Raw genomic sequence first — 12,067 nt, 5'->3', positions numbered from 1 at the left:
AATGTGGCAGAGGCAGGCTGGGGGAATTTTGTCTCTGAGCGACGTGGTAATGCACTCGATGGTCGACGGCGTGGGGCGAGGGAAGGGATAAAAGGAACATGTCATCGCATAAGACAACAGAGATGACTGTGTCCTCTCCCCTTGTCTACTTTTTCTCTGCTCCTTGTTCCTTTGTTCTCCTTCCCTCTCTCACCTCACCTCTCCCTCCCTCCCTCACCCTCCATCTCCAGGTCTGTGTTCCAGACAGAGTGTGAAACACGTATAGTGGCATCATGACACACAGAAGGAGTGCTTGTGCTTGTAGCAGCCATCCACTCCAAGGTGATCTGACATCTTAAAGCGATGCTTTGCGCAATTGCACATTCACTCAGACAAGCGTGTTGACGTTGCTGCCTAGCCAACGGACCCCTCCTGTCCCCCCTTACCAGTCTGAAGCTGGCTGCCAAGTGCTTCCGCGAAGAGGATGGCTTAATTGTTTCTGCCACAGCCATGCCTCTTCTTCATTTTTCTCTCTTTCCTTCCTAATCCCAGGGACGGGAAAATGGAGCTGTTATTTGCATGTCTAATGATACTCGATATCACAGGCCTCTCAAAGGAGAAGGCACAGATGATTATTAATATAGCCAATGAAGCCCTCATTTATACTGCCTTTTGTTCTTAGGCCTGAGCAAATACTGCTTTCCAATACCTGCCTATTAAAAGCTGCATCCCCATAGAGAGGGACGTTGGCTTTGAATGTGGAGAAACTACAGCAGATACATGCAAAGCCTTTTGTCTGTGTCTCTCTTTGTTAGTTTGGAGGTTGGCAGAAGCTGCTGATGTACAAAAAAGATACTTAGTCAAAATAGTATTGCTGGGGTATTGATCCCACTGCAGGTGAGATCAGTGCTCTTATTCTTAGATGTTTAACACATACAGGTCATGATCCTTTTTTCTCTTCTTTTTTTTTTCTTTCTTTTAGCAGCAATTGCTCTCGCTCTATAAGCTGCTCATCAATCTGATGCTTTAACTACAGCTGTCTTTACATGATGACTGTCTGATCACCTGCATTTGTTGAACATCAACAATTAATATAATAGAACTAGAGCCTGCAGATCTGGACTCAGAAAGGACCCCGCAGTGGAGACTCAGTATAAGACAAAACAAAAGAGGTTAGCCAAAGCCGTCAGAGCCCATTATTCAAGACCCCGTACAGAAAACTCAGTATATACCTGCAGGAATGTTCAACAGCAACAATGCATGCCTTTCCAGCAGTGGCAGTTGACATTGAAACTGGCTAATTTGCAAGGCTTCTCAGGTTGAGAACAATGACTCTGACAGCTGGAACAGGCACTGTGGAGCACATCTGCATTTTTTCTGCAGGAATAAGCCCCAAATAATGGCTCCAACACTGCATGTCTTCCAATTATGGAAATTTGTGCACGTCTCTGTATGCGATATATGAAACACTTCTTGAAATACACTGATTGGAAGAAGAAAGAAAATCAGACTTGATTTTTTGTCCACCTGCAGGTTTGTTCACAGTATTTTTTAATGATCGTTATTAAAGTTTAATTTATCACAGATTCACATTAGGTACGTACTGTACCCTTACATACGGTGCAGTGTGTGCATGAAAATGAAATCTGTTATACTTTCACATTTTGGCAAAAAAAAAAAGTTTCTAAAGGTGCAAAAGTAACTATGTACATTTATACTGCACTTAAGAACAGTTTTGTGGTACTTGTGCTTGAGTTACGTTTTGCCATTTCATGCATTAGATTGAAAAGTAGCAGTGAATACAAACCAATGATCAGCTTATACCAGTGGTTCCCAACCTTTTCCAAATCATGGTCCACTTAATTTGTTTAATTGGATCCCCATTAGCCACTACCAAAGTATCAACCACTCGTCCTGGGGTCCACTCAAGTAAACATTACGAAAGGGAACAAGAAAACAGCCGCAAAAACAGTAAAACTACTATAGTACAATAGTACCACTAAAAACTGTTTTTTTTTTTTTTTTGAAAATCTCAAAAATGTTGGCGACCCACATTTCACCCCGTAACAATACAGAGGCCATGTAGGAAGCTCAATTTTTCGTTTTTGTTTGATGGAGGAGGGATCACTTGGCGATTCACCATCTGTGTCTTAACTGTCTTTCCTTTGAATTCATCCTGTTGCTAAGCAACTATCCATGGATGGAATGTTTTACCGCGCAATCAGACCGAGATAGCTAACAAGTTTACGATGTGATCCGGTGGCGACAACATAAAAGTTCCTATCATTAGCTTATTGGTTTATCACAGTGATAGGCCTTAATACGAACAAAAAGAAAGAAAGAAAAGGAACGATGATAGGAGTTTTTAAGATTGTACAGAATATTGTGGGGGGGCGTGGTAGACTCAACTTTATGTTAAGGCCATCCACAGGGTTATTGTTATTAATGTTCTCTTTGAACCCTTCTCTAGACTTAAAAAAACTGCAACACCATCCCCACAACATGTCAATATAATACATAGAAAAAATAATATATAAAAGTGTTTGCCCTAATTTAAACCGTCATGTCTTAATGGAGCTTTTAATGTGCAGCACCAATCTATCGGGGATCTGAGCATTTCTTCCAGCAATGCTGCTTTCAAGTACTGTAGTAATCATGTTCCCCACGAGCCAGGACTCTCCTGTTCTGCTTTACTTTCCCAGGCATAAGCTCCAACAGCTCGACCATGAAACTCGCCCGTCAGCATGTGTTGCGTGTGACATTTAACAAGATCACAGGATCACATGTCTGACAGACGAGTTTGTGATACTTAACCACGTCAACACTCGTTCAGTCAGTCGGTAAACCTTGAGCAAGGAAGAAAAAAGAAAAAGTGAAAGAAAGATGGTGGGAGGAGGGGAAGGGAGGGGGTGGAGAGGAGTGGAGGGGGAGGGCAGGCGGGGAGTAAAATGTTGAAATATGAATTACAAACCCGAGCAGCACCATCTGGACCGAGAAAACACACATCATAGTGGAGAGCCGGCACACTGAATTAGACTTGCTACGGGATCCATCTGCACCTCGTGAAATCAATCTCATTCCTTGATTTGATTAGGTCAGCCGCACAGAAGAAAGAGAAAACTGTTGTGCTCCTTGATTAAGCTTGTTTTGTTTTGCACCCCACCCCCCTCCCCTCCACAACCACCCACCTTCGGCATGCTGTGTATACCGATGAGTTTCGGGGCCCACAGGTAGGGTAATGACAGTAGTCGAGGTTAATGCTAAAAAATCTCCCTCTATTTAACACGCAGCATGTGCGCCACGGCGCCCGTAGCTGAGCTCATTTACACTTTTCCACGGCTGTCTTCTTATTGTTTACAACATTTCTTTTTTTTTCTCCTTTTTTCTTTTTGTTTGTTTTGCTCAAATCACAGGTTTTTTCTTGCAAAAGGCTTAATTCTGGCTGCGGAGCTCGACATGCAAAGCTGCCATGAATTAGACACATGTTCTACCAGAAGTCTTAATTTATGTTTTTGTTTTTTTTTTTTTTAATTTGTTTTTTGGAGTTGAGGGTTGCACACCAGTGAACAGGCTGAACGTCTGATGCGGTCTTGTTCTAGCAACAACACACAATAGGTCACTCTTGAAGTGGGAGCCGATGTAGCCGACAGCCTGGATGTATTATGCTGAATTGTTTTATTCCCCATTCTTCCTCTGCAGTGACATTGTACCCTCCTATGATTAAAATTGCATCCTCCCATGCATCCGCACTCGCAAACAAAAGGCTTTTCATGGGTGGCTAAATCTAATTGTGTTGCCCTCTTGTACTAAAGGTAGCTGCTTTGACTTATTCTCCAGACGCAATAAATGCGCCGGTGGCTGTGAATGCAACACATGTGCCATTGCTCAAAGTGCAGGGGATGGACACAGCACACATTAGCCCTGATTGACCTTGGTACAAATAGCACACAAATCCAGCACAAATGGTCTTGTTCTTTTGTTTATCTCATTAATTTATGATTGTCCGAGAGGAAAATGAAACAGAATGAAGGCAGAAGGCGAAAGCTTCGCCAATAATTCAGCTCCCTGTGAAATAAAAGAAAGCTGAAAAAAAAATTGCTGTGGAGAGAAGATACAACACTATTGGTCTCCGTGCTGATTGTAATTACTGCACCTTTTCCGAGTGGAGCTGGCTTCAATTACAAACCACCACCTTTGCTTGTATGTGGGTCATGACACCATCTCTTTCCAAGTGTCTGCAGTGATAATAAATGGGAAAACATGCGAGGCACTCTTTCCCCTTTTTGGCCCTTCGTGAATACTATGTCTGACATCTCCCGGGAGCAATATTGATTATTGTTCTCTTGTAACAGATACCCACAAATCCCTATGGATTGAATTCCTTTGTGGGCAGTGCAAAAGAACATCAATGGATAAGAGTATTATTCTAACTGAGTTATGAGAAGAATCTGTATTTCTTCACAAGAGAAGAAAATATTCATTAATCTTATCGCTATATAAAGTTCCCGTATTTTACACTTGTCCTGTGTTTTATTTGATGTGTGGATCTATAAGAAGATATAGTTGTGGTTTTAAGAACTAAAAACCATCTCAATGTAGTTTTACATCTCCTCTCTCAGGCTTCTCTCTGGAGCTCTAGTAACAACAGGTTGGTGAGCCAGTCAATCAGAAGAGAGGAGGCTCCGAGCCTCTCGTTTGATTGACTGTTTTATTAGTGATGTAATTAAAATATAGCAGATTTCAGCTAAACACACAGAAACCAAATCCTGCAAGGCTGGATGGTAGGTGCAGGTGGGCGGGGCCTCGGGCATGGCTGAGAGCGCTAACGGCTTTGTTGTGACATCACAAAGTTAGAATGTCCTAACGGCCTGATTTAAGGCTCAGTTTCTGAATTCAGGCTGCGTGCATTTCTCTGTGGACTGAGCGCTTTGATACTTTCACAATATAGAACCTAGACCTGCTTTATAACCAAGAAAATGGAAATCTCACTTTTTACAATATGGGACGTTTAAGTATTTATTTTCACCTTTAAATTTATATGATGAAAAATTGAGGCCACAATATTTCTGACTTTTCTAATGTTCACAATATGGATTCCTACAATAAAAAGTCTGTTGTGGTTCACACCAGAAGGGAACTTTTGTGTCTAATTTGATAAAACACTACGTGCCATGAGACAGACTGGAGGGAAAATGTTCCCAAGAATAGCTAAGTGTATCATATATCATGCATCGCACCATCTGTTCCGTACATTCAAAATGTTATTGCAATATTTAGAATTACAGATTATTCATGTAGGTGTAATTAACAGAGTCGAAATCCAACAAATGGGAGGAAACTACTATTCATTTCCAGACATGTTTGAGCAGAATCTGTCTAGAGTAACTATTTAGGCTACAGTTGCCTGAGGGTGTACAGATGGAAAAAAGAAAAAAATGGTAGCTCTAATTTTACCAGTTTGGGTAATACATTACCCCTTGTTGGTCCTCGACGCCCTCTTCAATGAATTCCTTGGATTTGTTCTGTGAGACTGGGTCACATTGACCAGATGAGGAGGAAAAGTGGGCCATAAAAACTGACTGAACTGAATAGAAAAAGGTCAACATCTGGCTGTTACAAAAGGTGCTATGTAAACTAGTCCACGCAGCACATGGCCTTGGGGTTCCCATACATTTTACATAACAACATGCAGTCTGCTGCATATTTAATGGTTAACATGACATTTCCCCACCACTATGACTGCCTGGTCTGGTCATGCAACCTCGGTTAAACAAGCCTGTCATCTCCGCCACATCAGGATCGCACTAAAAATGACATTTGGAGTCAACATAGTGATGCATTATACAGAATGTTTTCCTGCTGCTCTGTGTCTTTGCCAGTTTATATCATTTGCTACATTAAATGTCATCAAGTGTTTTATACTGTATTATTATAAATAACAGTGGTGGAAAGGAGCTACGTGCTCAAGCACTGTACATAAGTGCAACTTGGAGGCACTTGTACTCCACTACAGTTCAGAGCAAGGGTGTAGGTTTGGTCTCAACATTGGTGGGGAGACCACCAACAACAACTTTTTATGTGGTTTTACATATTTACATTTAAATAAAAACCAGACACAGTAACAGATCAAAGACTAAAAGTTAACTTTAGGAAAAGTAGTTGTTAATGGAAAAGAGAAAAATCAAACCATATGTTTGCTTCCAACATCAACATGTTTATATTCAGTAGTCCTACCAGTGCTGCAGTTCCCCTTTTCACCTTGATTTTAATTTAAAACTGGCTCCACCTTGACAAGCTACAACAGTAAAATGCTGCTATCCCAGTGATGCATCAGTATTAACAATCTAATAACGTAAGGCTGGCGGTGTTAGCAAGCTAGCTGGTTTTCATTTGAAATCAATTTTGCTACTGGCTAGTTAGTTCACTATGTAATACTGACACTCTGGATGGTGTAAAAGTTCCTGATGTCTCTTTTTTGGTGGCATGACACCTACAAAGTACAAAACATTTTGGCATGGACAAAATTAAGTTATGTGTGCAGTTCAGGAAATAGAGGAAAGAGAGTAATCTCAAATACATTTTTTGCCCATGCTTGAGGTCTGGACTAACACTTATAATTTACTGGATACTGATTCGCTCTCGCCTCCCCCGTGTCGGACAGGAAGTGCAATATTTGTACCTTACGTGAGCCTAATATAGTCCCCGCCCTGTCAGTCAATCAAATGCTAGTATGCCTAAATCAAGTGTCTTGGAGACGTAGTCTCTGGAAGGGCACATTGGGAATAACTAATGACCCTGAAACAGTGCAAACAAGTTTTCTCAAATATTGCTTGGGACAATATGTCGCTACCGTCCATATGCAAACCTACGCCCTTGGTTCAGAGGGAAACATGTACTCTTTACTCCACACTGCGTTTAAGATTAAAAAGCTGCAGCTCCATCAGCTACAACAGTACAATGCTGGTTACACACTGTTGCATCAGTATTAACGATCTAATAATGTCACATATAATAACATGTCAGTCACAGCGGCCATTTTTCTGCAGCACACTTCCTTAAGTAGCATTTTGAATGCAAAGCTTGTAACGGTGTATTTTTACACTGTAGTACTGATACTTTGACTCAAGTACAGAATCTTAGTAGTACTTTTTTGTATTACAAACAGTATCTATATGTATATCTCTGTTTTCTCTGATTAGATTTAGACAAAGAAGTAATCTCTGACCCAGACTAAATGTGCTGTGTGCAGCAGACAGCTACTGTCTGTTCTAGCAGACAGGAGCTGACAAGCTACATCACAGTGACAAACTCTCCTCCCTCTTTGCTTCAGTATCCCTCTCCTTCTCCAGTCCTACTGGTGCACATAGGAGGAGCAAGGAGGAGCAAATATCCTATCTAACCATTGGCCCTGACAAGCAGCAAAATCATTAGTTCTCTCTGTAGGGCTACGCTTAAGCATGCGTAGCCCGGGCCTGATTGGGGAATCTGAACACTCTTCCTCATTAGGACACAGTGATTGTTCAAGTGATTGCCATAAAAGCTCATCTTGAGCAGGCACTGACGTATTTCCTCCTGCGCTGACAGGGTAAGAAGTCCCATGCAGTCCCTGATTGGAAGTTGTGGTTGGTAAATGGAGGTGTGTGTGTGTGTGTGTGTGTGTGTGTGTGTGTGTGTGTGTGTAGGGGCATGCACAGCAGTAGTGGCACAAAGCGGAGAGCACTGCAAAGTACTGCTATGGGATAATTTTTTTCAGTCAGCCAAGGCTTTCTTCATCATCCTGAACTGCAGCTTCGAAATATATGTATGTCTTTCTTTTCAACAGCCAGAGTGCAGCGACTAAAGCGAGAGTCGGAATAACTTACCCAACCCGTATACACACACTGCATTCACTGATGGCATTATGGCTTCTTTATGATAGATTCTGTTTACATTCATACAATAATGCAATCAGTGTTTACACTGTTGACAAGTACAATGGAACCACACATTACGACTGTATATATTCCATTTTTATTCAAGGTTTCACTATAGTACCACTATTACTAGTCAAATTCAAAATAAACACAGTTTGGGCAATGATCCGTGTGTCCAAACAACCTTCGCTCTGTGCTCAGAATACTGTGTCAGTGCTTTGTGCCTCCACTTTGCATTGTAGCACAAAATCATCATGACTACAGTATACCAGTATCCACTATCTGCCCAATACCTGATTGTTGGTGATGTTTTAGTTGCCCAGGCAACTTAGTTAATGCCAGGGACCTGTGACAGACCCTTCAGTTGTTGCACTCTTAGATGACCATTTGTTCACTCCACAATGGCTGTTTACCAAGACGTTTAGAGCAGACATCAGTGTTGCAGCTGGAAACAGGCAGGTCACCTCAACTTTCAGGGAATGCAGAGTTAAAGTGGCAGTTTCTAAAAAAGTGAGGATCTTTCTTGAAAAGAAAGCACACCTTGTGCCATTTTTTCTTTAAAGTGGAGCATTTATTCATCTACCTACAATTTTTATTAACCTGTCAGCCAGACTTCATCATGGCCCTGACAGCTATATAATTTGGTTACCTAATAAAAAGTTAAATGTTACAACTGTCCAGAAGGAGAGCAATCAATGCCCTAAAGTAGAAAATACGTTCAGTAGAGAGCAGACCTCCACTAAGGCCAATGTCAAACAACTTACACCAGTTCTCAGAGGAAAAAAATTCAAATTCAAAGTAAATGATCCGTATCTGCCCCAAAATATAATGGGTTCTTCCTGGACCCATGTCCCATACCTTCACTGAGTTCAATACAAATGGGTTCAGTACTCTTTGCGTAATCCTGCTGAGAGACAAACAAACAAAGCAACCAACAAACAGACACGGGTGAAAGCATAACCTTCTGGGTGGAGGTAAAAATTCAAGGCACGGTCAGAGAGCCCTTTGTGCAGTTTGTGTTTGTCACTGTCGGATTCAGTAAGCGCACCCCCCCTCTAGTGATGCAGCGTCACTGATGGGGGCCTCATCAAACAACTGAAGGATGATTTTATCTTAAGGCTAATAAAAGGTGTGCTGGGTCTCTCAGAATTGATTGTCCATTTATTGTCCCATATGTCAGAACCCCTCTTTTAGGCTTGATGGATGGTTTTTTTTCGCATTGGTCAGATAACAGCCAGTCTATGAGGATCTCTACATTAACAATCGTTTTGTATCTTTTGCTCAACTTGAATTGAAATTTGATCTCCCTATTTGACACTTTGGTCATTATCTGCAAATTAGAAATGTTGTCAGGCAGCCTTTACCTCCCTTTGATATGATGAACACAACTTCTGTGACCTTATGACTAGAATCCTTACCACAAAACATTTAATCTCACAGTTTGTTTGTGTTTTTCTTGGGTAAACCTTCTCTCCACATTACAGAGGCCTGGGTCGAGGATACTGATGAGGAGATTTTGGATGAGTTATAGGTGAAAAAGTTAGATAGGATAAAAAGCATGTTCTATCAATGCTAAGGTTAGGGTTCAGCTTATTCAGTTTAAAGTCATCCGTCGTCTGCACTTTTCCAAACCCAAGCTGAAGAGGATTTTTCCCTCTGTCTCTGCTTCCTGTGATAAGTCTGAGTCAAGTGATGGGACCCTAGGTCATCCCTTTCTGGTCATGTCCCAGGCTCAGGAGTTTTTGAGATGACATTTTTCATTTGTACAGTGACATATACAGCAGACAGTTAATCCCTGACTGTCTCTTGATGATATTGGGTTTCTCCAACTACTCTTTGACTCTTCCTCCTGAATTACAACAAGCCCTCAGGCTTGATATGGCCATAGCAAGAAGGGTTATCCTGAGAGAGCGGAAAGTTTCCCCTCCCTGCTTTAAGAAAATGGCTATACGGCATGGTGTTCTGTCTATACCTTGAAGAAATTACGCTGGACACGCTGTCCAATGCCCACCCTAAGATTCTTAAGATTTCATTGAACATATTAGGAAGGAGAGGTGTCGAGCTGGGAATAAATCAGGCTGTTCTATAATGTTCTGAGCTCTGATCCGTCAGCATTTCTTCTTTCCGGCCTGTGCCTCGGACCTTCCTCGTTGTCACCTGGCATTAGCTCCGTGGTCTCTGTTTCTGACCTTCGCTTTTTTCATAAGCAGTCCCATCACTTTTCAAATGCACTTCAGTACGTACAACAGTAAGTTGTTGAGCAGTTGAGTCTTCAGGTTTCAAGCTGCTGCTGTCACGTTCACAAAGCTAACCTATACAGGCGCAGCACATAAGGTTAAAATCTGTGCACTATTTATAACTGTGTTACTACAGACTATGATTGTTTCTGTGGCATTCACAGTCTTGTAATAGACTTTAAATGAGGAAATAACAAACTGTGAATTACGGCTGAGCTGAAAACGGCACCCAGTCAGTGGAGCTCCACTGCTCAAAGCTACTGAGTTGGTCAGTGTTGATTCTGTGTAGTCAGTTTATTTTGCAAATGTATTTATAAAGATTAGTTCATACATGTATCGAACACCTCCAGTGTGGCCATCAGGAGTGGTGACATTACTTTTTTATAAATGGTTTTTCATTATTATTAATATTATTAAAATATTGATATCTTTACATGTAATGGCTTTGATTACAGTGACTTTTATTTCTTTATTTATTCTTTTAAAATGCTTTCATTGCCATTTATATATTTGTTTTTATTGTCTTTCATCTGTTATTGGTTTTGTTTGTTCACTTTTATCATTTATGTGCATTTGTCTTCAATCATTTAACTGTTTATATTTATACTGTCTTATTATCAAGTTGTTCGACTGTAGAACCAGTATGAAAGGTTCTATACAAAATAAGTTTGATTGATTGATTGATTGATTGATTGATTGATTGATTGACAGTGGGGAAACAGAGACCCTACCTGGTCATGGTGCAACCAAATCAATATGTGCTATTGCCCATTTCATTTTAAGAAGTGTACTCTCATTCATTTGCCTTTATATGTTTGTGCAACTTAATCAACTAATCAAATGTGCCTGAGTTTCACTCTTGACTTTGGAAACAGTAGGTGACCAAACATTCTCAACTACAAGGTCGACTTACTCGCTTGCTCTGGAGCTTGTGATTGAATTACAAAGTCCTCATCCATATATTTAGTTTGCTCACTTGCCAAGGAATTATACGTTTTTCAAACATCCCATGATTAATGTAAAAGTTGAGCTTGTCAGTTCACTCTGACATTGAAAAAATATCCAGAATGAACACATTCAGACATATTTTGACATATTTTAAGACCATCACATTCTAGGGGTGACCTCACTTATCCAGTATTAGTGCCAAGTCAAGTAGTGGAGTGTCAGTGCCAAGCACACCAGGATTAAATTGTTGCTGCAAATCAAATCCAACATGCAAGCTAAAACAGTGAAGTTACTACCCTGCGAGAGAAACGTGGACGCACACAGTCATATATGCTGAGCTGCAGGCGTACCGCTGCACACAAGTCTCACATAGGATAAAAAACTCAATGACAGACCATCATTAATTTCAGCTCATTTAAAGAGTTTCTCAGTGTGCAGGATGTTGTGAGGCATTTGTGTTAATGAGCTACATCATTCATGTGAAATGATGGCACAATTAGGAAAACAAAAGTGCAAGGTGTGACAATTTAAGTGAATGTGCTTTGTCAGTGTCTGCAAACAACACCTCAGAGACGGTATATGCATAAAAGCCGGCTTATAAAGACATTGCGGGGGGGTTTAGAGGTCAGGATTTTCACCGACAGATTTCTACCTTGCTATTCTGCACCCTAACCGTGTTCCCACAGGAGTCTCTGTTGAAACACTGTGGCAGGAAATGAAATTAAAGCTGCTGAATACAGATGTTTTGATGAGTTGCCCGTGTGCTCGACTGTGTCTGTGCGTGTGTGTGTGTGTGTGTTTTTGAGAGCAATGCACATTAACAAAAATACAAACTGAAAAGCGGAGGGCTGCCAGCCGTGTCACAGCGACGCCGAACATTGTCGGAGTTGTATAAACGTTCTCCTCGGTGTTTCTCTCCTCCCCTTCTGAAAGTGACTCACCTTGGGGATCAAGAGGCTTATATGAAAGGTGACTTACAGTATGAAGAAG

At 41.1% G+C, this 12,067-nt stretch overlaps 1 protein-coding gene across 2 annotated transcripts in view; it reads left to right on the top strand.

Moving 5' to 3' along the window:
- cdh8 (cadherin 8) overlaps positions 1 to 12,067 on the top strand; it is a 102,521-nt gene that overhangs the window by 26,191 nt on the left and 64,263 nt on the right. The gene's annotated exons all lie outside the window — the stretch shown is intronic.

Source organism: Seriola aureovittata, chromosome 1, assembly GCF_021018895.1.
Source record: "Seriola aureovittata isolate HTS-2021-v1 ecotype China chromosome 1, ASM2101889v1, whole genome shotgun sequence".
NCBI classification, from domain to species: Eukaryota; Metazoa; Chordata; class Actinopteri; order Carangiformes; family Carangidae; genus Seriola; species Seriola aureovittata.
This window is presented reverse-complemented; position numbering and strand designations above follow the sequence as displayed.